This window comes from Bombyx mandarina, chromosome 12 (genome assembly GCF_030267445.1).
Source record: "Bombyx mandarina strain Sakado chromosome 12, ASM3026744v2".
In the NCBI taxonomy this organism is placed as follows: domain Eukaryota; kingdom Metazoa; phylum Arthropoda; class Insecta; order Lepidoptera; family Bombycidae; genus Bombyx; species Bombyx mandarina.
Window position 1 is genome coordinate 54,338 of NC_143219.1, and position 5,243 is coordinate 59,580.

A 5,243-nucleotide genomic window follows, 5' to 3' on the forward strand; every position below is an offset into this window, starting at 1 on the left:
TTTATCATTTAGGCCATAATGAAAAGAGTACATTGAAATATAGCAAATATACCACCAACTGCGGTTATAGGGTTACAGCTGTTACAAGGATTGTTCGAATCCCCTGTGAAGCGCGTCGACTGCACGCTTCAAATACGCCGTGTGCTATGGATCTAATAGCGTTCTTATCTCTTAGATGTCATATTGCCGAAAATAGTAAATTAAATATCCCGCCAGCTGTGTCCCACTCTATACTCATTTCCCATCGAGCACCGTTCAGTCGGAAATATTCGAGGCCGCGGCCGTGGCTCCCAGCGCGCCGCGTCCACACGCTCCTGGTAGAATACGACGGTGGCGTGCTGAGGTGAAACAATCTTACATGACAACGCTCAGTGTGACTGTTAATCGAAAGAGACAACTATCTCATCATTCGTAACTTTACTTCCTAGTTACTGTCTTCAGTGATGATGGCATTGCGACTCAGTTCAGGGCAGCGATCATGTAGTCCGGCTTAAAGCATAGACAGAACAGAGTCACCACCTCCCCCACTTCCCCCTCTGTATTAGCTGATAACCCAGCGGGCTATTCCAGCTACGCCCGGACGGGCATACCTTAGGTGTATCGGCGGGCTGCCGTCCGTGGGCTCCCGTAAAAAAACAACATGCATGTTGGTTCATGGACCTGTGGGTAGTAAATAAAATCAACAAAAAGAAGTCAATACTCAAATTGTAATATCATAATGCAGTAGCAGACAGTGAGTCCAATGAAGTCCATGTAGAGGCCGAGGTCGACGGTGAACTCCGGCCAGATGGTGACCGTCGGTGGAGCGACGGTAATGTACTCGACCACGTCGTACACAGACCGACGGAGCTTCGAGTCTGGAATGATACAAACTAAGTATATGCGTGGATTGCGTGGGTAGTGGCTTGGCGGTGTCCCTGGCATTGCTAACATCCATGACCGACAGTGACTACTTACCATCAGGTGAGCCGTAAGCTCGACTGTCTACAAGGGCAATTTTTTAAATCAATAATATATATTATTATTAGAATCGTAATTAGAAGCTGTTACCGGTATATTTGAGGAGTTGATCCGCCAAGATCATTATAATCTGATCTTTTTCATTGTTCGCCATCTCGAGTAGAGCCGGGGCAACACTGACTGCGGCCACCTCGAATGAAGTCATCATCATGTAAGTCAGTCTAGAGTTGTCTATTGTCTGCAATTAAATTAATTAAACCTTCAACAGTGCAGTAACCGGATTCCGGAGGGATCAATTGTCATTTTAATTGTTTTAATTATTCAACCCGGATTTATTGTCTTATCTGCTGCGTGTACAATAAGGATGGTTCAGTTTACTCCTGCCTGGCGACCGTCTCTGACAGTCGGTAGTAATGTCTGTTACATTACATTCAGTCTACGGTTCATTGTTAAGTTTAGTTGCGTAGTTTGCCTGATGAACTGTTGATGTTTTAGTTGTAACTAGTCTGGCCATAAATACTGTTACATCAAAACTTTTTTTTTTCAACTTTTTAATTATTTTGCATTTGAAACACGTAGGTATATTATTTTAAAAACTTCTTTCAATTTTGCACCATTTCACATATTTTCTCGTGTTCATTATCATATTACAATATGGCATGGGGTGTTAAAGAAAATAGGATTGCAGTGATCGCCTTGCAGAAAGTGGGTATGGAGCCGTCGGTCATATTCCAGACACTTCAAAAGCTTGGTATCAGCCGTATGCTCGTATATCGTACTATCAACAGATACAGTAACACTTCGTCTGTCGAAGATCAGAAAAGATTGGGACGGCCGCGTGCTGTTAGAACTATAAAGGCTGCTATTGCTGTTCAAGCCAGAATTCGTCGAAAACCCATTAGATAAAGTGTACGCTCACAGTTCTAAAGAAGCTGCTCAAGTGGTCGGAAAGGTACAACGTGGTCATCATCTTGCGTTAGTAATGGTTTGGTGGGGCGTGTGTTATCAAGGAGTCACAACTACATTTTTTAGAAAAAAGTTTTTTTTTTTATTGCTTCGATGGGTGGACGAGTTCACAGCCCACCTGGTGTTAAGTGGTTACTGGAGCCCATAGACATTCACAAAATAAATGCGCCACCCATCAAAAAGTGTGAATACTTCAGTCAAACTGTATCAAGATACAGTCTTGGATCATGTTGTGAAACCTCTCAGCAATACACTTTTTAAAAATATACCGTGGAATTTCCAGCAGGACTCTGCACCTGGTCACACGGCATCAACTACCCAAGCCTGGCTTGAAACCAACGTTCCGTACTTTATAAGAGCTGAAGACTGGCCTCCATCTAGCCCAGACCTCAACCCTCTAGCCATTAAATTATGGTCAGTTTCAGAGGACATGGCCTGCTCTAAGCGACACGGCGACATTGAGTCTCTCAAGGAGCAGGCAGAGGCGAAATTTCCCTTGGAAACAGTGCGTAAATCCATAGATTCGTGGACAAACATATTAAAGGCGTGTATAAAAGCCAAAGGTGGCCATTTCGAATAGATTTTTCTTTTTTTTTGGTGAGGTTTTAATAGATGTGTGGGTGTAAAATTTTATAATATTACAATACTTCATTAAAAAAATGCATTTTCATTTGTAACAGAACTTATGGCTGGACTACGTATATATAGTGCGGGTGATAGACAAACAGGACAAACAGGTTAGAAACAGTGGCGCAACGGTATCGTGGTAGATATTCTTGAGAACAAAATATTAGTTAGGGGCATCGGTGCCGGCTACACGACACTCCGCGTGGTTGGAAGGTGACACAATGTCAAATAGAACTTACGATTTTGCAGATAACTACACTTTAGAAAGTAAAACATTATTAAATCAATTATTATTGTTGAATCGAGAGCTGTGTGTGTGTGTGAATGAACTCACCATTATAGAATTAGTAATAACGAAATAGATTATGATCAATACTTTTACAAATGACGTCATTAACATCGTTGTGACCTGAAATATGAGAGCCGTGATGAATAAAATAGTTTCACGGAAACGCGTCAAGCCAATACATAAAGCGTATGCTGATGAATCACCACGATGGTAGAATGAGGTCTAGTAGAGTCTAACGCTTCCAGCAAATATCTGTAGTGCTCTGCAAACTGCTCTAGGAACTGATACTTCTGCTGATTTGATATCTCCGACTGCATCGTCTTCTCTAGCAAACGTTTCAAGAAGTTCATTCTCAAACGAAGCACATCGAGGACGACAAGGGTCGTACACCGAGACGCTCCCCTCGTCCCGGACGTCATGGACAAAACCACGATCTGGAGTGGCGTCCAAACGGGCATACCGCTGATTTTATAAGAACATGAAACTCCCAGAAATAAGGCCAAATGTTCGAATGGAAACAAGCAAATAGCGACGCGACTGCCACCGAGTCACCACCGAGCCCGACCCACCGGCGTTGTCCAGATCTTTAATAGCCTATTTCATTAAATATTTCAGCTGCCACGACAGACGACAGCAAAGGCACAGATCTCGGGAGCCGAAGCGATCACGAACATGTTCACGATAGCGGAAATGCAATAGATGTAATAAATAACGCAATACATCTTTAATACAACCGAACAAAATCTACATTTAACCTTGTAATAGAGGCCAAAACACAATCTAATCATCATAATTATTTTGACAACAGGAAACATTTTATAACGTTAAAACTTATTCAGAGTCACCGTTATGGGTGAAGTACATATTATGCTCTTTAATTTATTTCATTCCCCTCGTCCGCGCTGACGCGAGCGTGGATCGATATACTAAGTAATTGCTTGAGGATTCCAACCGGCGTGCATCATTTATTTATTTATTTAGACACACCAACAGCAATACACACAAAATATTCAAGCTTAAAATTAACATGTATAAAATTAAGTACTGGTATGTAAGCCAGTTACAGGCATGTACAGCAATCTCTTATAACACACTATGACATGTTACAGCAATATATATATTTGAAAATAACATGAAAACAAGAGCTAACTACACACACTACTAACTTCACAGATTACTAAATAAGAAATAATGCACATATTTATATAGTAAAAAATTATAAATAAAAATTATAAAACTATAAAAAAATTAAAAAAGTCGAGCGCGGCAATGCAAAAAATATAAATACATAGAACAGACTGCGCAATGTAATCAGAATGACATTCTCTCATCAATTATAAGCAAAGGAACTTGGATACTAGTTTGTTTTTGAGACCAGGACACGTGTCGTTAAAAATGTCAATGCCGTCAATTAATGCACATATAATATAAATATAAATATCTAAGGAGGTTTGTTCTACTTACGGGAATATGGAAAATTTCAGTAATAGGATGCCGTGGGCAGTGGTATCATGTTGACGATGCGCGTTGTATTGGTGCAGAAGTGATCACGTGACGGTTACGTGACGGTTACGTGACGCCGTACACGCTCAGCGTGGGAATCGTTAAGACTATGGAGCCGCGCGGTTGTTACACGCGCGTTCTCACACGACATCAGGTGACGTTCGCTCCATAATACACGAATTGAATAGCCTTTTTATTCAGATCCATATTACAAATATATGATTAAACGATGTAAACTTTAATCTAGTCTCTTATTTGAATTTTACTTGTTTTCTGTGGATCTCTTCTCTTCCACGCCCACGGTCTTTGTGTTTTCTTTGAAGTCTGTGAATTTATCTCTCAGGGTGGCTACGAGTTATGCCATTCAATGCTCATGCTTGCTGAGCTTACCGATTGTTTTTTTGAAGTGAAAACTTCTTTAGAATCGTTGTGATTTCAAACCGGATGCAACGGAAAAAACGACAGGTAAGAGACACAAATACAAAAATGTGTAGGATGAAGCCAGCAAAGAATGAGACAGAAATATACATACTATTTAATACAGCGCCATCTGTGAGATTTTTTAATACTAACGTGTGTATGAAAGCTCTTGTAGTGAATTTTAATTTAGGATTATACGTGAAATTAAAATATCAATTCACAGAGGGCGCTACCTTACAATTATTTACTAATGACAAAATTTTACATATACTTAAGACGTTTAGGATAATTGTATTTTAATTTTGGAAGGTTTCACTTCTACCACGTGTGAATTGCACACATTTTGTTTTTTTTTTATTGCTTAGATGGGTGGACAAGCTCACAGCCCACCTGTTGTTAAGTGGTTACTGGAGCTTATAGACATCTACAACGTAAATGCCGCCATCTACCTTGATGTATGAGCTCTAAGGTCTCAGTA

At 40.4% G+C, this 5,243-nt stretch overlaps 1 long non-coding RNA gene across 1 annotated transcript; it reads right to left on the minus strand.

The window, feature by feature from the left end:
- Positions 1 to 693: 693 nt before the first annotated feature.
- Positions 694 to 4,576, minus strand: LOC149501700 (uncharacterized). Its single transcript, XR_016323968.1, has 3 exons — positions 4,307 to 4,576; positions 1,051 to 1,198; positions 694 to 857 (listed from the first exon to the last, which is right to left on the minus strand). It is a non-coding gene; the product is annotated as an uncharacterized LOC149501700 (long non-coding RNA).
- Positions 4,577 to 5,243: the final 667 nt, after the last annotated feature.